The sequence below is a fragment of the Salmo salar genome, chromosome 02, assembly GCF_965601325.2.
Source record: "Salmo salar chromosome 02, fSalSal1, whole genome shotgun sequence".
NCBI classification, from domain to species: domain Eukaryota; kingdom Metazoa; phylum Chordata; class Actinopteri; order Salmoniformes; family Salmonidae; genus Salmo; species Salmo salar.
This window is the reverse complement of record NC_138292.1, coordinates 11350982-11378791: the sequence shown is the minus strand read 5'-3', so window position 1 is coordinate 11378791 and position 27810 is coordinate 11350982. Positions and strand designations below refer to the sequence as shown.

At 45.9% G+C, this 27810-nt stretch overlaps 1 pseudogene; it reads left to right on the top strand.

Moving 5' to 3' along the window:
* LOC123733372 (dynein axonemal heavy chain 11-like) overlaps window positions 1-25147 on the top strand; it is a 151028-nt pseudogene extending 125881 nt beyond the window's left edge.
* Window positions 25148-27810: the final 2663 nt, after the last annotated feature.

Here is a 27810-nt window from a genome sequence, read left to right as displayed (position 1 = left end):
CATCACAGTTACCAGAACTCCCTAGTCACATCACTTACCAGAACTCCCTAGTCACATCACTTACCAGAACTCCCTAGTCACATCAGTTACCAGAACTCCCTAGTCACATCACTTACCAGAACTCCCTCTTCACATCAGTTACCAGAACTCCCTAGTCACATCAGTTACCAGAACTCCCTAGTCACATCAGTTACCAGAACTCCCTAGTCACATCAGTTACCAGAACTCCCTAGTCACATCACTTACCAGAACTCCCTAGTCACATCACTTAGCAGAACACCCTAGTCACATCAGACATCACAGTTACCAGAACTCCCTAGTCACATCAGTTACCAGAACTCCCTAGTCACATCAGTTACCAGAACTCCCTAGTCACATCACTTACCAGAACTCCCTAGTCACATCACTTACCAGAACTCCCTAGTCACATCACTTACCAGAACTCCCTAGTCACATCACTTACCAGAACTCCCTAGTCATATCAGACATCACAGTTACCAGAACTCCCTAGTCACATCAGTTACCAGAACTCCCTAGTCACATCACTTACCAGAACTCCCTAGTCACATCACTTTCCAGAACTCCCTAGTCACATCAGTTACCAGAACTCCCAAGTCACATCAGTTACCAGAACTCCCTAGTCACATCAGTTACCAGAACTCCCTAGTCACATCAGACATCACAGTTACCAGAACTCCCTAGTCACATCAGTTACCAGAACTCCCTAGTCACGTCACTTACCAGAACTCCCTAGTCACGTCACTTACCAGAACTCCCTAGTCACATCACTTACCAGAACTCCCTAGTCACATCACTTACCAGAACTCCCTAGTCACATCACTTACCAGAACTCCCTAGTCACATCAGACATCACACTTACCAGAACTCCCTAGTCACATCACTTACCAGAACTCCCTAGTCACATCAGTTACCAGAACTCCCTAGTCACATCACTTACCAGAACTCCCTAGTCACATCAGACATCACAGTTACCAGAACTTCCTAGTCACATCAGTTACCAGAACTCCCTAGTCACATCACTTACCAGAACTCCCTAGTCACATCAGACGTCACAGTTACCAGAACTCCCTAATCACATCAGTTACCAGAACTCCCTAGTCACATCACTTACCAGAACTCCCTAGTCACATCAGACATCACAGTTACCAGAACTCCCTAGTCACATCACTTACCAGAACTCCCTAGTCACATCAGACATCACAGTTACCAGAACTCCCTAGTCACATCACTTACCAGAACTCCCTAGTCACATCACTTACCATAACTCCCTAGTCACATCACTTACCAGAACTCCCTAGTCACATCACTTACCAGAACTCCCTAGTCACATCACTTACCAGAACTCCCTAGCCACATCACTTACCAGAACTCCCTAGTCACATCAGACGTCACAGTTACCAGAACTCCCTAGTCACATCAGTTACCAGAACTCCCTAGTCACATCAGACATCACAGTTACCAGAACTCCCTAGTCACATCAGTTACCAGAACTCCCTAGTCACATCAGTTACCAGAACTCCCTAGTCACATCAGTTACCAGAACTCCCTAGTCACATCAGACATCACAGTTACCAGAACTCCCTAGTCACATCAATTACCAGAACTCCCTAGTCACATCAGACATCACAGTTACCAGAACTCCCTAGTCACATCACTTACCAGAACTCCCTAGTCACATCACTTACCAGAACTCCCTAGTCACATCAGTTACCAGAACTCCCTAGTCACATCACTTACCAGAACTCCCTCTTCACATTAGTTACCAGAACTCCCTAGTCACATCAGTTACCAGAACTCCCTAGTCACATCAGTTACCAGAACTCCCTAGTCACATCAGTTACCAGAACTCCCTAGTCACATCACTTACCAGAACTCCCTAGTCACATCACTTACCAGAACTCCCTAGTCACATCAGACATCACAGTTACCAGAACTCCCTAGTCACATAACTTAGCAGAACTCCCTAGTCACATCAGACATCACAGTTACCAGAACTCCCTAGTCACATCACTTAGCAGAACTCCCTAGTCACATCAGACATCACAGTTACCAGAACTCCCTAGTCACATCAGTTACCAGAACTCCCTAGTCACATCAGTTACCAGAACTCCCTAGTCACATCACTTACCAGAACTCCCTAGTCACATCACTTACCAGAACTCCCTAGTCACATCAGTTACCAGAACTCCCTAGTCATATCAGACATCACAGTTACCAGAACTCCCTAGTCACATCAGTTACCAGAACTCCCTAGTCACATCAGACATCACAGTTACCAGAACTCCCTAGTCACATCACTTACCAGAACTCCCTAGTCACATCACTTTCCAGAACTCCCTAGTCACATCAGTTACCAGAACTCCCAAGTCACATCAGTTACCAGAACTCCCTAGTCACATCAGTTACCAGAACTCCCTAGTCACATCAGACATCACAGTTACCAGAACTCCCTAGTCACATCAGTTACCAGAACTCCCTAGTCACGTCACTTACCAGAACTCCCTAGTCACGTCACTTACCAGAACTCCCTAGTCACGTCACTTACCAGAACTCCCTAGTCACGTCACTTACCAGAACTCCCTAGTCACATCACTTACCAGAATTCCCTAGTCACATCACTTACCAGAACTCCCTAGTCACATCAGACATCACACTTACCAGAACTCCCTAGTCACATCACTTACCAGAACTCCCTAGTCACATCAGTTACCAGAACTCCCTAGTCACATCACTTACCAGAACTCCCTAGTCACATCAGACATCACAGTTACCAGAACTTCCTAGTCACATCAGTTACCAGAACTCCCTAGTCACATCACTTACCAGAACTCCCTAGTCACATCAGAGGTCACAGTTACCAGAACTCCCTAATCACATCAGTTACCAGAACTCCCTAGTCACATCAGACATCACAGTTACCAGAACTCCCTAGTCACATCAGTTACCAGAACTCCCTAGTCACATCAGTTACCAGAACTCCCTAGTCACATCAGTTACCAGAACTCCCTAGTCACATCAGTTACCAGAACTCCCTAGTCACATCAGTTACCAGAACTCCCTAGTCACATCAGTTACCAGAACACCCTAGTCACATCAGTTACCAGAACTCCCTAGTCACATCAGTTACCAGAACTCCCTAGTCACATCAGTTACCAGAACTGCCTAGTCACATATGTTACCAGAACTCCCTAGTCACATCAGTTACCAGAACTCCCTAGTCACATCAGTTACCAGAACTCCCTAGTCACATCAGTTACCAGAACTCCCTAGTCACATCAGTTACCAGAACTCCCTAGTCACATCAGTTACCAGAACTCCCTAGTCACATCACTTACCAGAACTCCCTAGTCACATCACTTACCAGAACTCCCTAGTCACATCACTTACCAGAACTCCCTAGTCACATCACTTACCAGAACTCCCTAGTCACATCAGTTGCCAGAACTCCCTAGTCACATCAGACATCACAGTTACCAGAACTCCCTAGTCACATCAGTTACCAGAACTCCCTAGTCACATCACTTAACAGAACTCCCTAGTCACATCAGACATCACAGTTACCAGAACTCCCTAGTCACATCACTTACCAGAACTCCCTAGTCACATCAGACATCACAGTTACCAGAACTCCCTAGTCACATCACTTACCAGAACTCCCTAGTCACATCACTTACCAGAACTCCCTAGTCACATCACTTACCAGAACTCCCTAGTCACATCACTTACCAGAACTCCCTAGTCACATCAGTTACCAGAACTCCCTAGTCACATCACTTACCAGAACTCCCTAGTCACATCACTTACCAGAACTCCCTAGTCACATCAGTTACCAGAACTCCCTTGTCACATCAGTTACCAGAACTCCATAGTCACATCACTTACCAGAACTCCCTAGTCACATCACTTACCAGAACTCCCTAGTCACATCAGTTACCAGAACTCCCTAGTCACATCAGTTACCAGAACTCCCTAGTCACATCAGTTACCAGAACTCCCTAGTCACATCAGTTACCAGAACTCCCTAGTCACATCAGTTACCAGAACTCCCTAGTCACATCAGTTACCAGAACTCCCTAGTCACATCAGTTACCAGAACTCCCTAGTCACATCAGTTACCAGAACTCCCTAGTCACATCAGTTACCAGAACTGCCTAGTCACATATGTTACCAGAACTCCCTAGTCACATCAGTTACCAGAACTCCCTAGTCACATCAGTTACCAGAACTCCCTAGTCACATCAGTTACCAGAACTCCCTAGTCACATCAGTTACCAGAACTCCCTAGTCACATCAGTTACCAGAACTCCCTAGTCACATCACTTACCAGAACTCCCTAGTCACATCACTTACCAGAACTCCCTAGTCACATCACTTACCAGAACTCCCTAGTCACATCACTTACCAGAACTCCCTAGTCACATCAGTTACCAGAACTCCCTAGTCACATCAGTTGCCAGAACTCCCTAGTCACATCAGACATCACAGTTACCAGAACTCCCTAGTCACATCAGTTACCAGAACTCCCTAGTCACATCACTTAACAGAACTCCCTAGTCACATCAGACATCACAGTTACCAGAACTCCCTAGTCACATCACTTACCAGAACTCCCTAGTCACATCAGACATCACAGTTACCAGAACTCCCTAGTCACATCACTTACCAGAACTCCCTAGTCACATCACTTACCAGAACTCCCTAGTCACATCACTTACCAGAACTCCCTAGTCACATCACTTACCAGAACTCCCTAGTCACATCAGTTACCAGAACTCCCTAGTCACATCACTTACCAGAACTCCCTAGTCACATCACTTACCAGAACTCCCTAGTCACATCAGTTACCAGAACTCCCTTGTCACATCAGTTACCAGAACTCCATAGTCACATCACTTACCAGAACTCCCTAGTCACATCACTTACCAGAACTCCCTAGTCACATCAGTTACCAGAACTCCCTAGTCACATCAGTTACCAGAACTCCCTAGTCACATCACTTACCAGAACTCCCTTGTCACATCAGTTACCAGAACTCCCTTGTCACATCACTTAACAGAACTCCCTAGTCACATCAGACATCACAGTTACCAGAACTCCCTAGTCACATCACTTACCAGAACTCCCTAGTCACATCAGACATCACAGTTACCAGAACTCCCTAGTCACATCACTTACCAGAACTCCCTAGTCACATCACTTACCAGAACTCCCTAGTCACATCACTTACCAGAACTCCCTAGTCACATCACTTACCAGAACTCCCTAGTCACATCAGTTACCAGAACTCCCTAGTCACATCACTTACCAGAACTCCCTAGTCACATCACTTACCAGAACTCCCTAGTCACATCAGTTACCAGAACTCCCTTGTCACATCAGTTACCAGAACTCCATAGTCACATCACTTACCAGAACTCCCTAGTCACATCACTTACCAGAACTCCCTAGTCACATCAGTTACCAGAACTCCCTAGTCACATCAGTTACCAGAACTCCCTAGTCACATCAGTTACCAGAACTCCCTAGTCACATCAGTTACCAGAACTCCCTAGTCACATCAGTTACCAGAACTCCCTAGTCACATCAGTTACCAGAACTCCCTAGTCACATCAGTTACCAGAACTCCCTAGTCACATCAGTTACCAGAACTCCCTAGTCACATCAGTTACCAGAACTGCCTAGTCACATATGTTACCAGAACTCCCTAGTCACATCAGTTACCAGAACTCCCTAGTCACATCAGTTACCAGAACTCCCTAGTCACATCAGTTACCAGAACTCCCTAGTCACATCAGTTACCAGAACTCCCTAGTCACATCAGTTACCAGAACTCCCTAGTCACATCACTTACCAGAACTCCCTAGTCACATCACTTACCAGAACTCCCTAGTCACATCACTTACCAGAACTCCCTAGTCACATCACTTACCAGAACTCCCTAGTCACATCAGTTACCAGAACTCCCTAGTCACATCAGTTGCCAGAACTCCCTAGTCACATCAGACATCACAGTTACCAGAACTCCCTAGTCACATCAGTTACCAGAACTCCCTAGTCACATCACTTAACAGAACTCCCTAGTCACATCAGACATCACAGTTACCAGAACTCCCTAGTCACATCACTTACCAGAACTCCCTAGTCACATCAGACATCACAGTTACCAGAACTCCCTAGTCACATCACTTACCAGAACTCCCTAGTCACATCACTTACCAGAACTCCCTAGTCACATCACTTACCAGAACTCCCTAGTCACATCACTTACCAGAACTCCCTAGTCACATCAGTTACCAGAACTCCCTAGTCACATCAGTTACCAGAACTCCCTAGTCACATCACTTACCAGAACTCCCTTGTCACATCAGTTACCAGAACTCCCTTGTCACATCAGTTACCAGAACTCCCTAGTCACATCAGTTACCAGAACTCCCTAGTCACATCAGTTACCAGAACTCCCTAGTCACATCAGTTACCAGAACTCCCTAGTCACATCAGTTACCAGAACTCCCCAGTCACATCAGTTACCAGAACTCCCTAGTCACATCAGTTACCAGAACTCCCTAGTCACATCAGTTACCAGAACTCCCTAGTCACATCAGTTACCAGAACTCCCTAGTCACATCAGTTACCAGAACTCCCTAGTCACATCAGTTACCAGAACTCCCTAGTCACATCAGTTACCAGAACTCCCTAGTCACATCACTTACCACAGTTACCAGAACTCCCTAGTCACATCACTTACCAGAACTCTCTAGTCACATCAGTTACCAGAACTCTCTAGTCACATCAGTTACCAGAACTCCCTAGTCACATCAGTTACCAGAACTCCCTAGTCACATCAGTTACCAGAACTCCCTAGTCACATCAGTTACCAGAACTCCCTAGTCACATCAGTTACCAGAACTCCCTAGTCACATCAGTTACCAGAACTCCCTAGTCACATCAGTTACCAGAACTCCCTAGTCACATCAGTTACCAGAACTCCCTAGTCACATCAGTTACCAGAACTCCCTAGTCACATCAGACATCACAGTTACCAGAACTCCCTAGTCACATCAGACATCACAGTTACCAGAACTCCCTAGTCACATCAGTTACCAGAACTCCCTAGTCACATCACTTACCAGAACTCCCTAGTCACATCACTTACCAGAACTCCCTAGTCACATCAGACGTCACAGTTACCAGAACTCCCTAGTCACATCAGTTACCAGAACTCCCTAGTCACATCACTTACCAGAACTCCCTAGTCACATCACTTTCCAGAACTCCCTAGTCACATCAGTTACCAGAACTCCCTTGTCACATCAGTTACCAGAACTCCATAGTCACATCACTTACCAGAACTCCCTAGTCACATCACTTACCAGAACTCCCTAGTCACATCACTTACCAGAACTCCCTAGTCACATCAGTTACCAGAACTCCCTAGTCACATCACTTACCAGAACTCCCTTGTCACATCAGTTACCAGAACTCCCTTGTCACATCAGTTACCTGAACTCCCTAGTCACATCAGTTACCAGAACTCCCTAGTCACATCAGTTACCAGAACTCCCTAGTCACATCAGTTACCAGAACTCCCTAGTCACATCACAGTTACCAGAACTCCCTAGTCACATCACTTACCAGAACTCCCTAGTCACATCACTTTCCAGAACTCCCTAGTCACATCAGTTACCAGAACTCCCAAGTCACATCAGTTACCAGAACTCCCTAGTCACATCAGTTACCAGAACTCCCTAGTCACATCAGACATCACAGTTACCAGAACTCCCTAGTCACGTCACTTACCAGAACTCCCTAGTCACGTCACTTACCAGAACTCCCTAGTCACGTCACTTACCAGAACTCCCTAGTCACATCACTTACCAGAACTCCCTAGTCACATCACTTACCAGAACTCCCTAGTCACATCACTTACCAGAACTCCCTAGTCACATCAGACATCACACTTACCAGAACTCCCTAGTCACATCACTTACCAGAACTCCCTAGTCACATCAGTTACCAGAACTCCCTAGTCACATCACTTACCAGAACTCCCTAGTCACATCAGACATCACAGTTACCAGAACTTCCTAGTCACATCAGTTACCAGAACTCCCTAGTCACATCACTTACCAGAACTCCCTAGTCACATCAGACGTCACAGTTACCAGAACTCCCTAATCACATCAGTTACCAGAACTCCCTAGTCACATCAGACATCACAGTTACCAGAACTCCCTAGTCACATCAGTTACCAGAACTCCCTAGTCACATCAGTTACCAGAACTCCCTAGTCACATCAGTTACCAGAACTCCCTAGTCACATCAGTTACCAGAACTCCCTAGTCACATCAGTTACCAGAACTCCCTAGTCACAATAGACATCACAGTTACCAGAACTCCCTAGTCACATCAGTTACCAGAACTCCCTAGTCACATCAGTTACCAGAACTGCCTAGTCACATATGTTACCAGAACTCCCTAGTCACATCAGTTACCAGAACTCCCTAGTCACATCAGTTACCAGAACTCCCTAGTCACATCAGTTACCAGAACTCCCTAGTCACATCAGTTACCAGAACTCCCTAGTCACAACACTTACCAGAACTCCCTAGTCACATCACTTACCAGAACTCCCTAGTCACATCACTTACCAGAACTCCCTAGTCACATCACTTACCAGAACTCCCTAGTCACATCAGTTACCAGAACTCCCTAGTCACATCAGTTACCAGAACTCCCTAGTCACATCAGTTGCCAGATCTCCCTAGTCACATCAGACATCACAGTTACCAGAACTCCCTAGTCACATCAGTTACCAGAACTCCCTAGTCACATCACTTAACAGAACTCCCTAGTCACATCAGACATCACAGTTACCAGAACTCCCTAGTCACATCACTTACCAGAACTCCCTAGTCACATCAGACATCACAGTTACCAGAACTCCCTAGTCACATCACTTACCAGAACTCCCTAGTCACATCACTTACCAGAACTCCCTAGTCACATCACTTACCAGAACTCCCTAGTCACATCACTTACCAGAACTCCCTAGTCACATCAGTTACCAGAACTCCCTAGTCACATCACTTACCAGAACTCCCTAGTCACATCACTTACCAGAACTCCCTAGTCACATCAGTTACCAGAACTCCCTTGTCACATCAGTTACCAGAACTCCATAGTCACATCACTTACCAGAACTCCATAGTCACATCACTTACCAGAACTCCCTAGTCACATCACTTACCAGAACTCCCTAGTCACATCAGTTACCAGAACTCCCTAGTCACATCAGTTACCAGAACTCCCTAGTCACATCAGTTACCAGAACTCCCTAGTCACATCACTTACCAGAACTCCCTTGTCACATCAGTTACCAGAACTCCCTAGTCACATCAGTTACCAGAACTCCCTAGTCACATCAGTTACCAGAACTCCCTAGTCACATCAGTTACCAGAACTCCCTAGTCACATCAGTTACCAGAACTCCCTAGTCACATCAGTTACCAGAACTCCCTAGTCACATCAGTTACCAGAACTCCCTAGTCACATCAGTTACCAGAACTCCCTAGTCACATCAGTTACCAGAACTCCCTAGTCACATCAGTTACCAGAACTCCCTAGTCACATCAGTTACCAGAACTCCCTAGTCACATCACTTACCAGAACTCCCTAGTCACATCACTTACCAGAACTCCCTAGTCACATCACTTACCAGAACTCCCTAGTCACATCACTTACCAGAACTCCCTAGTCATATCAGACATCACAGTTACCAGAACTCCCTAGTCACATCAGTTACCAGAACTCCCTAGTCACATCACTTACCAGAACTCCCTAGTCACATCACTTTCCAGAACTCCCTAGTCACATCAGTTACCAGAACTCCCAAGTCACATCAGTTACCAGAACTCCCTAGTCACATCAGTTACCAGAACTCCCTAGTCACATCAGACATCACAGTTACCAGAACTCCCTAGTCACGTCACTTACCAGAACTCCCTAGTCACGTCACTTACCAGAACTCCCTAGTCACGTCACTTACCAGAACTCCCTAGTCACATCACTTACCAGAACTCCCTAGTCACATCACTTACCAGAACTCCCTAGTCACATCAGACATCAAACTTACCAGAACTCCCTAGTCACATCACTTACCAGAACTCCCTAGTCACATCAGTTACCAGAACTCCCTAGTCACATCACTTACCAGAACTCCCTAGTCACATCAGACATCACAGTTACCAGAACTTCCTAGTCACATCAGTTACCAGAACTCCCTAGTCACATCACTTACCAGAACTCCCTAGTCACATCAGACGTCACAGTTACCAGAACTCCCTAATCACATCAGTTACCAGAACTCCCTAGTCACATCAGACATCACAGTTACCAGAACTCCCTAGTCACATCAGTTACCAGAACTCCCTAGTCACATCAGTTACCAGAACTCCCTAGTCACATCAGTTACCAGAACTCCCTAGTCACATCAGTTACCAGAACTCCCTAGTCACAATAGACATCACAGTTACCAGAACTCCCTAGTCACATCAGTTACCAGAACTCCCTAGTCACATCAGTTACCAGAACTCCCTAGTCACATCAGTTACCAGAACTGCCTAGTCACATCAGTTACCAGAACTCCCTAGTCACATCAGTTACCAGAACTCCCTAGTCACATCAGTTACCAGAACTCCCTAGTCACATCAGTTACCAGAACTCCCTAGTCACATCAGTTACCAGAACTCCCTAGTCACAACACTTACCAGAACTCCCTAGTCACAACACTTACCAGAACTCCCTAGTCACATCACTTACCAGAACTCCCTAGTCACATCACTTACCAGAACTCCCTAGTCACATCACTTACCAGAACTCCCTAGTCACATCACTTACCAGAACTCCCTAGTCACATCAGTTACCAGAACTCCCTAGTCACATCAGTTGCCAGATCTCCCTAGTCACATCAGACATCACAGTTACCAGAACTCCCTAGTCACATCAGTTACCAGAACTCCCTAGTCACATCACTTAACAGAACTCCCTAGTCACATCAGACATCACAGTTACCAGAACTCCCTAGTCACATCACTTACCAGAACTCCCTAGTCACATCAGACATCACAGTTACCAGAACTCCCTAGTCACATCACTTACCAGAACTCCCTAGTCACATCACTTACCAGAACTCCCTAGTCACATCACTTACCAGAACTCCCTAGTCACATCACTTACCAGAACTCCCTAGTCACATCAGTTACCAGAACTCCCTAGTCACATCACTTACCAGAACTCCCTAGTCACATCACTTACCAGAACTCCCTAGTCACATCACTTACCAGAACTCCATAGTCACATCACTTACCAGAACTCCCTAGTCACATCACTTACCAGAACTCCCTAGTCACATCAGTTACCAGAACTCCCTAGTCACATCAGTTACCAGAACTCCCTAGTCACATCACTTACCAGAACTCCCTTGTCACATCACTTACCAGAACTCCCTTGTCACATCAGTTACCAGAACTCCCTAGTCACATCACTTACCAGAACTCCCTAGTCACATCAGTTACCAGAACTCCCTAGTCACATCAGTTACCAGAACTCCCTAGTCACATCAGTTACCAGAACTCCCTAGTCACATCAGTTACCAGAACTCCCTAGTCACATCAGTTACCAGAACTCCCTAGTCACATCAGTTACCAGAACTCCCTAGTCACATCACTTACCACAGTTACCAGAACTCCCTAGTCACATCACTTACCAGAACTCTCTAGTCACATCAGTTACCAGAACTCCCTAGTCACATCAGTTACCAGAACTCCCTAGTCACATCAGTTACCAGAACTCCCTAGTCACATCAGTTACCAGAACTCCCTAGTCACATCAGTTACCAGAACTCCCTAGTCACATCAGTTACCAGAACTCCCTAGTCACATCAGTTACCAGAACTCCCTAGTCACATCAGTTACCAGAACTCCCTAGTCACATCAGTTACCAGAACTCCCTAGTCACATCAGTTACCAGAACTCCCTAGTCACATCAGTTACCAGAACTCCCTAGTCACATCAGTTACCAGAACTCCCTAGTCACATCAGTTACCAGAACTCCCTAGTCACATCAGTTACCAGAACTCCCTAGTCACATCACTTACCAGAACTCCCTAGTCACATCAGACGTCACAGTTACCAGAACTCCCTAGTCACATCAGTTACCAGAACTCCCTAGTCACATCACTTACCAGAACTCCCTAGTCACATCACTTACCAGAACTCCCTAGTCACATCAGTTACCAGAACTCCCTTGTCACATCAGTTACCAGAACTCCATAGTCACATCACTTACCAGAACTCCCTAGTCACATCACTTACCAGAACTCCCTAGTCACATCAGTTACCAGAACTCCCTAGTCACATCAGTTACCAGAACTCCCTAGTCACATCAGTTACCAGAACTCCCTAGTCACATCACTTACCAGAACTCCCTTGTCACATCAGTTACCAGAACTCCCTAGTCACATCAGTTACCAGAACTCCCTAGTCACATCAGTTACCAGAACTCCCTAGTCACATCAGTTACCAGAACTCCCTAGTCACATCAGTTACCAGAACTCCCTAGTCACATCAGTTACCAGAACTCCCTAGTCACATCAGTTACCAGAACTCCCTAGTCACATCAGTTACCAGAACTCCCTAGTCACATCAGTTACCAGAACTCCCTAGTCACATCAGTTACCAGAACTCCCTAGTCACATCAGTTACCAGAACTCCCTAGTCACATCAGTTACCAGAACTCCCTAGTCACATCAGTTACCAGAACTCCCTAGTCACATCAGTTACCAGAACTCCCTAGTCACATCAGTTACCAGAACTCCCTAGTCACATCAGTTACCAGAACTCCCTAGTCACATCAGTTACCAGAACTCCCTAGTCACATCAGTTACCAGAACTCCCTAGTCACATCAGTTACCAGAACTCCCTAGTCACATCAGTTACCAGAACTCCCTAGTCACATCAGTTACCAGAACTCCCTAGTCACATCAGTTACCAGAACTCCCTAGTCACATCAGTTACCAGAACTCCCTAGTCACATCAGACATCACAGTTACCAGAACTCCCTAGTCACGTCACTTACCAGAACTCCCTAGTCACGTCACTTACCAGAACTCCCTAGTCACGTCACTTACCAGAACTCCCTAGTCACATCACTTACCAGAACTCCCTAGTCACATCAGACATCACAGTTACCAGAACTCCCTAGTCACGTCACTTACCAGAACTCCCTAGTCACATCACTTACCAGAACTCCCTAGTCACATCACTTACCAGAACTCCCTAGTCACATCACTTACCAGAACTCCCTAGTCACATCAGACGTCACAGTTACCAGAACTCCCTAGTCACATCAGTTACCAGAACTCCCTAGTCACATCAGTTATCACAGTTACCAGAACTCCCTAGTCACATCAGTTACCAGAACTCCCTAGTCACATCAGTTACCAGAACTCCCTAGTCACATCAGACATCACAGTTACCAGAACTCCCTAGTCACATCAATTACCAGAACTCCCTAGTCACATCAGACATCACAGTTACCAGAACTCCCTAGTCACATCACAGTTACCAGAACTCCCTAGTCACATCAGTTACCAGAACTCCCTAGTCACATCAGTTATCACAGTTACCAGAACTCCCTAGTCACATCAGTTACCAGAACTCCCTAGTCACATCAGTTACCAGAACTCCCTAGTCACATCAGACATCACAGTTACCAGAACTCCCTAGTCACATCAATTACCAGAACTCCCTAGTCACATCAGACATCACAGTTACCAGAACTCCCTAGTCACATCACAGTTACCAGAACTCCCTAGTCACATCAGTTACCAGAACTCCCTAGTCACATCTCTTACCAGAACTCCCTTGTCACATCAGTTACCAGAACTCCCTAGTCACATCAGTTACCAGAACTCCCTAGTCACATCAGTTACCAGAACTCCCTAGTCACATCAGTTACCAGAACTCCCTAGTCACATCAGTTACCAGAACTCCCTAGTCACATCACTTACCAGAACTCCCTAGTCACATCAGTTACCAGAACTCCCTAGTCACATCACTTACCAGAACTCCCTAGTCACATCACTTACCAGAACTCCCTAGTCACATCAGTTACCAGAACTCCCTTGTCACATCAGTTACCAGAACTCCATAGTCACATCACTTACCAGAACTCCCTAGTCACATCACTTACCAGAACTCCCTAGTCACATCACTTACCAGAACTCCCTAGTCACATCAGTTACCAGAACTCCCTAGTCACATCAGTTACCAGAACTCCCTAGTCACATCACTTACCAGAACTCCCTTGTCACATCACTTACCAGAACTCCCTTGTCACATCAGTTACCAGAACTCCCTAGTCACATCAGTTACCAGAACTCCCTAGTCACATCAGTTACCAGAACTCCCTAGTCACATCAGTTACCAGAACTCCCTAGTCACATCAGTTACCAGAACTCCCTAGTCACATCAGTTACCAGAACTCCCTAGTCACATCAGTTACCAGAACTCCCTAGTCACATCAGTTACCAGAACTCCCTAGTCACATCAGTTACCAGAACTCCCTAGTCACATCAGTTACCAGAACTCCCTAGTCACATCAGTTACCAGAACTCCCTAGTCACATCACTTACCACAGTTACCAGAACTCCCTAGTCACATCAGTTACCAGAACTCCCTAGTCACATTAGTTACCAGAACTCCCTAGTCACATTAGTTACCAGAACTCCCTAGTCACATCAGTTACCAGAACTCCCTAGTCACATCAGTTACCAGAACTCCCTAGTCACATCAGTTACCAGAACTCCCTAGTCACATCAGTTACCAGAACTCCCTAGTCACATCAGTTACCAGAACTCCCTAGTCACATCAGTTACCAGAACTCCCTAGTCACATCAGTTACCAGAACTCCCTAGTCACATCAGTTACCAGAACTCCCTAGTCACATCAGTTACCAGAACTCCCTAGTCACATCAGTTACCAGAACTCCCTAGTCACATCACTTACCAGAACTCCCTAGTCACATCAGTTACCAGAACTCCCTAGTCACATCACTTACCAGAACTCCCTAGTCACATCAGACATCACAGTTACCAGAACTTCCTAGTCACATCAGTTACCAGAACTCCCTAGTCACATCACTTACCAGAACTCCCTAGTCACATCAGACGTCACAGTTACCAGAACTCCCTAGTCACATCAGTTACCAGAACTCCCTAGTCACATCACTTACCAGAACTCCCTAGTCACATCACTTACCAGAACTCCCTAGTCACATCAGTTACCAGAACTCCCTTGTCACATCAGTTACCAGAACTCCATAGTCACATCACTTACCAGAACTCCCTAGTCACATCACTTACCAGAACTCCCTAGTCACATCAGTTACCAGAACTCCCTAGTCACATCAGTTACCAGAACTCCCTAGTCACATCAGTTACCAGAACTCCCTAGTCACATCACTTACCAGAACTCCCTAGTCACATCACTTACCAGAACTCCCTTGTCACATCAGTTACCAGAACTCCCTAGTCACATCAGTTACCAAAACTCCCTAGTCACATCAGTTACCAGAACTCCCTAGTCACATCAGTTACCAGAACTCCCTAGTCACATCAGTTACCAGAACTCCCTAGTCACATCAGTTACCAGAACTCCCTAGTCACATCAGTTACCAGAACTCCCTAGTCACATCAGTTACCAGAACTCCCTAGTCACATCAGTTACCAGAACTCCCTAGTCACATCAGTTACCAGAACTCCCTAGTCACATCAGTTACCAGAACTCCCTAGTCACATCACTTACCACAGTTACCAGAACTCCCTAGTCACATCACTTACCACAGTTACCAGAACTCCCTAGTCACATCACTTACCAGAACTCCCTAGTCACATCAGTTACCAGAACTCCCTAGTCACATCAGTTACCAGAACTCCCTAGTCACATCAGTTACCAGAACTCCCTAGTCACATCAGTTACCAGAACTCCCTAGTCACATCAGTTACCAGAACTCCCTAGTCACATCAGTTACCAGAACTCCCTAGTCACATCAGACATCACAGTTACCAGAACTCCCTAGTCACATCAGTTACCAGAACTCCCTAGTCACATCAGACATCACAGTTACCAGAACTCCCTAGTCACGTCACTTACCAGAACTCCCTAGTCACGTCACTTACCAGAACTCCCTAGTCACGTCACTTACCAGAACTCCCTAGTCACATCACTTACCAGAACTCCCTAGTCACATCACTTACCAGAACTCCCTAGTCACATCAGACATCACAGTTACCAGAACTCCCTAGTCACGTCACTTACCAGAACTCCCTAGTCACGTCACTTACCAGAACTCCCTAGTCACATCACTTACCAGAACTCCCTAGTCACATCACTTACCAGAACTCCCTAGTCACATCACTTACCAGAACTCCCTAGTCACATCAGACGTCACAGTTACCAGAACTCCCTAGTCACATCAGTTACCAGAACTCCCTAGTCACATCAGTTATCACAGTTACCAGAACTCCCTAGTCACATCAGTTACCAGAACTCCCTAGTCACATCAGTTACCAGAACTCCCTAGTCACATCAGACATCACAGTTACCAGAACTCCCTAGTCACATCAATTACCAGAACTCCCTAGTCACATCAGACATCACAGTTACCAGAACTCCCTAGTCACATCACAGTTACCAGAACTCCCTAGTCACATCAGTTACCAGAACTCCCTAGTCACATCTCTTACCAGAACTCCCTAGTCACATCACTTACCAGAACTCCCTAGTCACATCACTTACCAGAACTCCCTAGTCACATCACTTACCAGAGCTCCCTAGTCACATCACTTACCAGAACTCCCTAGTCACATCACTTACCAGAACTCCCTAGTCACATCACTTACCAGAACTCCCTAGTCACATCAGTTACCAGAACTCCCTAGTCACATCAGTTACCAGAACTCCCTAGTCACATCAGTTACCAGAACTCCCTAGTCACATCAGTTACCAGAACTCCCTAGTCACATCAGTTACCAGAACTCCCTAGTCACATCAGTTACCAGAACTCCCTAGTCACATCACTTACCAGAACTCCCTAGTCACATCACTTACCAGAACTCCCTAGTCACATCAGACATCACAGTTACCAGAACTCCCTAGTCACATCACTTACCAGAACTCCCTAGTCACATCACTTACCAGAACTCCCTAGTCACATATCTTACCAGAACTCCCTAGTCACATCAGTTACCAGAACTCCCTAGTCACATCAGACATCACAGTTACCAGAACTCCCTAGTCACATCACTTACCAGAACTCCCTAGTCACATCAGACATCACAGTTACCAGAACTTCCTAGTCACATCAGTTACCAGAACTCCCTAGTCACATCACTTACCAGAACTCCCTAGTCACATCAGACGTCACAGTTACCAGAACTCCCTAATCACATCAGTTACCAGAACTCCCTAGTCACATCAGACATCACAGTTACCAGAACTCCCTAGTCACATCAGTTACCAGAACTCCCTAGTCACATCAGTTACCAGAACTCCCTAGTCACATCAGTTACCAGAACTCCCTAGTCACATCAGTTACCAGAACTCCCTAGTCACATCAGTTACCAGAACTCCCTAGTCACAATAGACATCACAGTTACCAGAACTCCCTAGTCACATCAGTTACCAGAACTCCCTAGTCACATCAGTTACCAGAACTGCCTAGTCACATATGTTACCAGAACTCCCTAGTCACATCAGTTACCAGAACTCCCTAGTCACATCAGTTACCAGAACTCCCTAGTCACATCAGTTACCAGAACTCCCTAGTCACATCAGTTACCAGAACTCCCTAGTCACATCAGTTACCAGAACTCCCTAGTCACAACACTTACCAGAACTCCCTAGTCACATCACTTACCAGAACTCCCTAGTCACATCACTTACCAGAACTCCCTAGTCACATCACTTACCAGAACTCCCTAGTCACATCAGTTACCAGAACTCCCTAGTCACATCAGTTACCAGAACTCCCTAGTCACATCAGTTGCCAGATCTCCCTAGTCACATCAGACATCACAGTTACCAGAACTCCCTAGTCACATCAGTTACCAGAACTCCCTAGTCACATCACTTAACAGAACTCCCTAGTCACATCAGACATCACAGTTACCAGAACTCCCTAGTCACATCACTTACCAGAACTCCCTAGTCACATCAGACATCACAGTTACCAGAACTCCCTAGTCACATCACTTACCAGAACTCCCTAGTCACATCACTTACCAGAACTCCCTAGTCACATCACTTACCAGAACTCCCTAGTCACATCACTTACCAGAACTCCCTAGTCACATCAGTTACCAGAACTCCCTAGTCACATCACTTACCAGAACTCCCTAGTCACATCACTTACCAGAACTCCCTAGTCACATCAGTTACCAGAACTCCCTTGTCACATCAGTTACCAGAACTCCATAGTCACATCACTTACCAGAACTCCCTAGTCACATCACTTACCAGAACTCCCTAGTCACATCAGTTACCAGAACTCCCTAGTCACATCAGTTACCAGAACTCCCTAGTCACATCACTTACCAGAACTCCCTTGTCACATCACTTACCAGAACTCCCTTGTCACATCAGTTACCAGAACTCCCTAGTCACATCAGTTACCAGAACTCCCTAGTCACATCAGTTACCAGAACTCCCTAGTCACATCAGTTACCAGAACTCCCTAGTCACATCAGTTACCAGAACTCCCTAGTCACATCAGTTACCAGAACTCCCTAGTCACATCAGTTACCAGAACTCCCTAGTCACATCAGTTACCAGAACTCCCTAGTCACATCAGTTACCAGAACTCCCTAGTCACATCAGTTACCAGAACTCCCTAGTCACATCAGTTACCAGAACTCCCTAGTCACATCAGTTACCAGAACTCCCTAGTCACATCACTTACCAGAACTCCCTAGTCACATCACTTACCAGAACTCCCTAGTCATATCAGACATCACAGTTACCAGAACTCCCTAGTCACATCAGTTACCAGAACTCCCTAGTCACATCACTTACCAGAACTCCCTAGTCACATCACTTTCCAGAACTCCCTAGTCACATCAGTTACCAGAACTCCCAAGTCACATCAGTTACCAGAACTCCCTAGTCACATCAGTTACCAGAACTCCCTAGTCACATCAGACATCACAGTTACCAGAACTCCCTAGTCACGTCACTTACCAGAACTCCCTAGTCACGTCACTTACCAGAACTCCCTAGTCACGTCACTTACCAGAACTCCCTAGTCACGTCACTTACCAGAACTCCCTAGTCACATCACTTACCAGAACTCCCTAGTCACATCACTTACCAGAACTCCCTAGTCACATCACTTACCAGAACTCCCTAGTCACATCACTTACCAGAACTCCCTAGTCACATCACTTACCAGAACTCCCTAGTCACATCACTTACCAGAACTCCCTAGTCACATCAGACATCACAGTTACCAGAACTTCCTAGTCACATCAGTTACCAGAACTCCCTAGTCACATCACTTACCAGAACTCCCTAGTCACATCAGACGTCACAGTTACCAGAACTCCCTAATCACATCAGTTACCAGAACTCCCTAGTCACATCAGACATCACAGTTACCAGAACTCCCTAGTCACATCAGTTACCAGAACTCCCTAGTCACATCAGTTACCAGAACTCCCTAGTCACATCAGTTACCAGAACTCCCTAGTCACATCAGTTACCAGAACTCCCTAGTCACATCAGTTACCAGAACTCCCTAGTCACATCAGTTACCAGAACTCCCTAGTCACAATAGACATCACAGTTACCAGAACTCCCTAGTCACATCAGTTACCAGAACTCCCTAGTCACATCAGTTACCAGAACTGCCTAGTCACATATGTTACCAGAACTCCCTAGTCACATCAGTTACCAGAACTCCCTAGTCACATCAGTTACCAGAACTCCCTAGTCACATCAGTTACCAGAACTCCCTAGTCACATCAGTTACCAGAACTCCCTAGTCACATCAGTTACCAGAACTCCCTAGTCACATCAGTTACCAGAACTCCCTAGTCACATCACTTACCAGAACTCCCTAGTCACATCACTTACCAGAACTCCCTAGTCACATCACTTACCAGAACTCCCTAGTCACATCACTTACCAGAACTCCCTAGTCACATCACTTACCAGAACTCCCTAGTCACATCAGACATCACAGTTACCAGAACTTCCTAGTCACATCAGTTACCAGAACTCCCTAGTCACATCACTTACCAGAACTCCCTAGTCACATCAGACGTCACAGTTACCAGAACTCCCTAGTCACATCAGTTACCAGAACTCCCTAGTCACATCAGTTACCAGAACTCCCTTGTCACATCAGTTACCAGAACTCCATAGTCACATCACTTACCAGAACTCCCTAGTCACATCACTTACCAGAACTCCCTAGTCACATCAGTTACCAGAACTCCCTAGTCACATCAGTTACCAGAACTCCCTAATCACATCAGTTACCAGAACTCCCTAGTCACATCACTTACCAGAACTCCCTTGTCACATCAGTTACCAGAACTCCCTAGTCACATCAGTTACCAGAACTCCCTAGTCACATCAGTTACCAGAACTCCCTAGTCACATCAGTTACCAGAACTCCCTAGTCACATCAGTTACCAGAACTCCCTAGTCACATCAGTTACCAGAACTCCCTAGTCACATCAGTTACCAGAACTCCCTAGTCACATCAGTTACCAGAACTCCCTAGTCACATCAGTTACCAGAACTCCCTAGTCAAATCAGTTACCAGAACTCCCTAGTCACATCAGTTACCAGAACTCCCTAGTCACATCAGTTACCAGAACTCCCTAGTCACATCAGTTACCAGAACTCCCTAGTCACATCAGTTACCAGAACTCCCTAGTCACATCAGTTACCAGAACTCCCTAGTCACATCACTTACCACAGTTACCAGAACTCCCTAGTCACATCAGTTACCAGAACTCCCTAGTCACATCAGTTACCAGAACTCCCTAGTCACATCAGTTACCAGAACTCCCTAGTCACATCAGTTACCAGAACTCCCTAGTCACATCAGTTACCAGAACTCCCTAGTCACATCAGACATCACAGTTACCAGAACTCCCTAGTCACATCAGTTACCAGAACTCCCTAGTCACATCAGACATCACAGTTACCAGAACTCCCTAGTCACGTCACTTACCAGAACTCCCTAGTCACGTCACTTACCAGAACTCCCTAGTCACGTCACTTACCAGAACTCCCTAGTCACATCACTTACCAGAACTCCCTAGTCACATCACTTACCAGAACTCCCTAGTCACATCAGACATCACAGTTACCAGAACTCCCTAGTCACGTCACTTACCAGAACTCCCTAGTCACGTCACTTACCAGAACTCCCTAGTCACATCACTTACCAGAACTCCCTAGTCACATCACTTACCAGAACTCCCTAGTCACATCACTTACCAGAACTCCCTAGTCACATCAGACGTCACAGTTACCAGAACTCCCTAGTCACATCAGTTACCAGAACTCCCTAGTCACATCAGTTATCACAGTTACCAGAACTCCCTAGTCACATCAGTTACCAGAACTCCCTAGTCACATCAGTTACCAGAACTCCCTAGTCACATCAGACATCACAGTTACCAGAACTCCCTAGTCACATCAAATACCAGAACTCCCTAGTCACATCAGACATCACAGTTACCAGAACTCCCTAGTCACATCACAGTTACCAGAACTCCCTAGTCACATCAGTTACCAGAACTCCCTAGTCACATCAGTTACCAGAACTCCCTAGTCACATCTCTTACCAGAACTCCCTAGTCACATCACTTACCAGAACTCCCTAGTCACATCACTTACCAGAACTCCCTAGTCACATCACTTACCAGAGCTCCCTAGTCACATCACTTACCAGAGCTCCCTAGTCACATCACTTACCAGAACTCCCTAGTCACATCACTTACCAGAACTCCCTAGTCACATCACTTACCAGAACTCCCTAGTCACATCACTTACCAGAACTCCCTAGTCACATCACTTACCAGAACTCCCTAGTCACATCAGTTACCAGAACTCCCTAGTCACATCAGTTACCAGAACTCCCTAGTCACATCAGTTACCAGAACTCCCTAGTCACATCAGTTACCAGAACTCCCTAGTCACATCAGTTACCAGAACTCCCTAGTCACATCACTTACCAGAACTCCCTAGTCACATCAGACATCACAGTTACCAGAACTCCCTAGTCACATCACTTACCAGAACTCCCTAGTCACATATCTTACCAGAACTCCCTAGTCACATCAGTTACCAGAACTCCCTAGTCACATCAGACATCACAGTTACCAGAACTCCCTAGTCACATCACTTACCAGAACTCCCTAGTCACATCAGACATCACAGTTACCAGAACTCCCTAGTCACATCAATTACCAGAACTCCCTAGTCACATCAGACATCACAGTTACCAGAACTCCCTAGTCACATCAGTTACCAGAACTCCCTAGTCACATCAGTTACCAGAACTCCCTTGTCACATCAGTTACCAGAACTCCCTAGTCACATCAGTTACCAGAACTCCCTAGTCACATCACTTACCAGAGCTCCCTAGTCACATCACTTACCAGAGCTCCCTAGTCACATCACTTACCAGAACTCCCTAGTCACATCACTTACCAGAACTCCCTAGTCACATCACTTACCAGAACTCCCTAGTCACATCACTTACCAGAACTCCCTAGTCACATCAGTTACCAGAACTCCCTAGTCACATCAGTTACCAGAACTCCCTAGTCACATCAGTTACCAGAACTCCCTAGTCACATCAGTTACCAGAACTCCCTAGTCACATCAGTTACCAGAACTCCCTAGTCACATCAGTTACCAGAACTCCCTAGTCACATCAGACATCACAGTTACCAGAACTCCCTAGTCACATCAGACATCACAGTTACCAGAACTCCCTAGTCACATATCTTACCAGAACTCCCTAGTCACATCAGTTACCAGAACTCCCTAGTCACATCAGACATCACAGTTACCAGAACTCCCTAGTCACATCACTTACCAGAACTCCCTAGTCACATCAGACATCACAGTTACCAGAACTCCCTAGTCACATCAATTACCAGAACTCCCTAGTCACATCAGACATCACAGTTACCAGAACTCCCTAGTCACATCAGTTACCAGAACTCCCTAGTCACATCAGTTACCAGAACTCCCTTGTCACATCAGTTACCAGAACTCCCTAGTCACATCAGTTACCAGAACTCCCTAGTCACATCACTTACCAGAACTCCCTATTCACATCACTTACCAGAACTCCCTAGTCACATCACTTACCAGAACTCCCTAGTCACATCACTTACCAGAACTCCCTAGTCACATCACTTACCAGAACTCCCTAGTCACATCACTTACCAGAACTCCCTAGTCACATCACTTACCAGAACTCCCTAGTCACATCACTTACCAGAACTCCCTAGTCACATCGCTTACCAGAACTCCCTAGTCACATCGCTTACCAGAACTCCCTAGTCACATCGCTTACCAGAACTCCCTAGTCACATCGCTTACCAGAACTCCCTAGTCACAACAGTTACCAGAACTCCCTAGTCACATCAGTTACCAGAACTCCCTAGTCACATCAGTTACCAGAACTCCCTAGTCACATCAGTTACCAGAACTCCCTAGTCACATCAGTTACCAGAACTCCCTAGTCACATCAGTTACCAGAACTCCCTAGTCACATCAGTTACCAGAACTCCCTAGTCACATCACTTACCAGAACTCCCTAGTCACATCACTTACCAGAACTCCCTAGTCACATCACTTACCAGAACTCCCTAGTCACATCACTTACCACAGTTACCAGAACTCCCTAGTCACATCACTTACCAGAACTCCCTAGTCACATCACTTACCAGAACTCCCTAGTCACATCAGACATCACAGTTACCAAAACACCCCAAGTCACTGATAAACTATATTTTGATGAGTACTGTTAGATCACCAACAACCAAAGTGTTTCCTGTTGGCCCTTTTAGAAGATGTACAAGTGGAATTGATGATCAAACTAGTACTGGCCTATACCCCTCAAACTCAACTCTGGACCTCAAAGCCAATTCCACTGCAGTTTTTCATTGTTCCCCTCTCATTAGGGACTGATTTAGACCTGGAACACCAGGTGAGTGCAATTAATTATCAGGTAGAACAGAAAACCAGCAGGCTCTGGATCTCGTAGTGTAAGCGGTGAATACCCCTGGCCTATATGGCATTGTTCCCCAACCCTGGTCCTCAGGTACCTCCAACAGTACATGTTTTTATTGTAACCCTGGACAAGCACCCCTGATTCAACTTGTCAACTAATCATTAAGCCCTCAATGAGTTGAATGAGGTGTGTTTGTCCAGGGCTACAACAACACTGTGTAGTGTTGGAGGTACTGGATGACCAGGGTTGGGAAACACTGCTGGATGGTACAGATAACTTTTCTTTGTCACCTCACCATCTCTACTCGTTCTCCTAGTAACACCAGCAGATGGTGCTGCTGTTCTGTTCTGATTGGAGATCTGGATCTTACAACCGCATATCTTAGACGTGAAGCATTTTTTCATCACAGCTTGTTGCCTTAAAGCACAGCTTCAACACAGGAAGAACTTGACCAGAACCGAGTGAGATGGAGGACATTCGTCAATGGCCTATGCTCCTAATAGGAGCCAAGGGCTTAAGTCAAGAAAGAACCCAATGTTGTGTCACTCACTCTGTAGCATGAGGGAGGTGCAGTAGTAGTTGAGGGGTACTTCAGTGGTCATGTCAATCTCTGTCTGTCAGGTGGTCTACCTGATTCCTGACCAGAGAAGTTCTTCTCCACGCTTGCATTCCCCACCAGCATCAGGGGTTGGCCCCTCTCCAGCAACAGATCCATGAAGTACCTCAGATGCGCCGTCTCAGCCGTGTGCACCAGAGCGGCCTAAAGTACAGCAGCCGTAGAAAACAACTGAGAAAAGAGTGAAGTGTGAACACAGAAATGGTTACAGCATGGTTATATCACTCACTTTGAAAGCCATGTATTGACCGACACCAAGTCAGTGAGTTGTTCATAATTGATAATGTCTTATGTGTCCCGTGTACACCGCCACTGTTCGGGGATAATAGCGTCGTTAGGTGGGAACAAAACCCTGCTAATTACAGCTCAGCCAGAGGCGGCAGGCAGCAGGCAGGCAGCTGTGGGCAGGAGGACTGGGAGGAGGCAATAGAGCGTGGGTTGAGAGTCTAGAGTCTGTGCTTTTACACCCACACCCTCTGCTATGCGGTGTGCTAGATGGTAATCAGACACAGTGGCAGGGCTTTGTTCCGTCCTAGCTAGGGACCCCCACTATGACCTCATGATGTGTGGCTTTACCCTCTCATGCTCGCTGATGCGTTCAGACATTTTTAATACGGCCGCATTGTTCATTTCTTGTCATTGTTTTTGAAAGGATGGTGTCTTTCTCTCTGAAACGTGTATTCCGATGTTCTTTGAAAAGTTGCAACAGGAAGGTAAAGCTGCAACAGGAAGATATTATTCCCATGTAGTCTACAATAAAAACATCAACTGTAACCGGGAGGTTTTCCAGAACTCTGGCTGTGCGGCTAGTTAATTACATGATACAGAGAGACAAAAGAGAGAGACAAAAGAGAGAGTCTACAGAGAGAGTCTACAGAGAGCAAATACAGAAAGCGGCTACTACAGAGAGAGTCTACAGAGAGAGTCTACTACAGAGAGAGTCTACTACAGAGAGAGTCTACTACAGAGAGCGGCTACTACAGAGAGCGGCTACTACAGAGAGCGGCTACTACAGAGAGCGGCTACTACAGAGAGCGGCTACTACAGAGAGCGGCTACTACAGAGAGCGGCTACTACAGAGAGCGGCTACAGAGAGAGTCTACAGAGAGAGTCTACAGAGAGCGACTACTACAAAGAGAGTCTACAGAGAGAGTCTACAGAGAGCGGCTACTACAAAGAGAGTCTACAGAGAGCAACGCACACAGTCTGCAGCCAGGAGACAAGAGATGAGCAGAAAAAAAACATCTCAGAGAGAGAGAGAGAGAGCAAGCTGCACAGGACAATCCCAGGTCCTGTGGGTTGACGTATAGGATGACTACTCTGGACGCAGTGGCAGGAATGGCTGTCCTCAGGTGACTGATCTCAAACACCAGCCTCAAGGATGGGGTGAGAGGAACAAGTTGATTACTGGCCGGGGTCAAGACCTGGGAGGAAGACATGGGGGGTTCAAGCACTACAGATATGACCAATCGCAAAACACACAGCCGAAAACAGAACCACAAGCTACAATTTAATGATTTTGTAGTTTTATTAATAAAAAGTACTACAATACATACAGTTTAAGTCTGAAGTTTACATACACCTTAGCTAAATACATTTAAACTCAGTTTTTCACAATTCCTGACATTTAATCCTAGTAAAAAGTCCCTGTCTTGGGTCAATTAGGATCAACACTTTATTTTAAGAATGTGAAATGTCAGAATAATAGTAGAGAGAATGATTTATTTCAGCTTTTATTTCTTTCATCACATTCACAGTGGGTCAGAAGTTTACATACACGCAATTAGTATTTGGTAGCATTGCCTTTAAATTGTTTAACTTGGGCCAAACATTTCAGGTAGCCTTCGACAAGCTTCCCACAATAAGTTGGGGGAATTTTGGCCCATTCCTCCTGACAGAGCTGGTGTAACTGAATCAGGTTTGTAGGCCTCCTTGCTCGCACACACTTTTTCAGTTCAGCCCACAAATGTTCTATAGGATTGAGGTCAGGGCTTTGTGATGGCCACTCCAATACCTTGACTTTGTTGTCCTTAAGCCATTTTGCCACAACTTTGGAAGTATGCTTGGGGTCATTGTCCATTTGAAAGACCCATTTGCGACCAAGCTTTAACTTCCTGACTGATGTCTTGAGATGTTGCTTCAATATATCCACATAATTTTCCTTTCTCATGATGCCATCTATTTTGTGAAGTGCACCAGTCCCTCCTGCAGCAAAGCACCCCCACAACATGATGCTGCCACCCCCGTGCTTCTCGGTTGGGATGGTGTTCTTTGGCCTGCAAGCCTCCCCCTTTTTCCTCCAAACATAACAATGGTCATTATTGCCAAACAGTTCTATTTTTGTTTCATTAGACCAGAGGACATTTCTCCAAAAAGTACGATCTTTGACCCCATGTGCAGTTGCAAACCATAGTCTGGCTTTTTTATGACGGTTTTGGAGCAATGGCTTCTTCCTTGCTGAGCGGCCTTTCAGGTTATGACGACATAGGGCTCATTGTACAGTGGATATAGATACTTTTGTACCTGTTTCCTCCAGCATCTTCACAAGGTCCTTTACTGTTGGTCTGGGATTGATTTGCACTTTTCGCACCAAAGTACGTTCATTTCTAGGAGACAGAACGCATCTCCTTCCTGAGCAGTATGATGGCTGAGTGGTCCCATGGTGTTTATACTTGCGTACTATTTTTTGTATGATGAACGTGGTACCTTCAGGCATTTGGAAATTGCTCCCAAGGATTAACCAGACTTGTGGAGGTCTACAAATTCTTTTTTTTCTGAGGTCTTGGCTGATTTCTTTTGATTTTCCCATGATGTCAAGCAAAGAGGCACCGGGTTTGACGGTAGGCCTT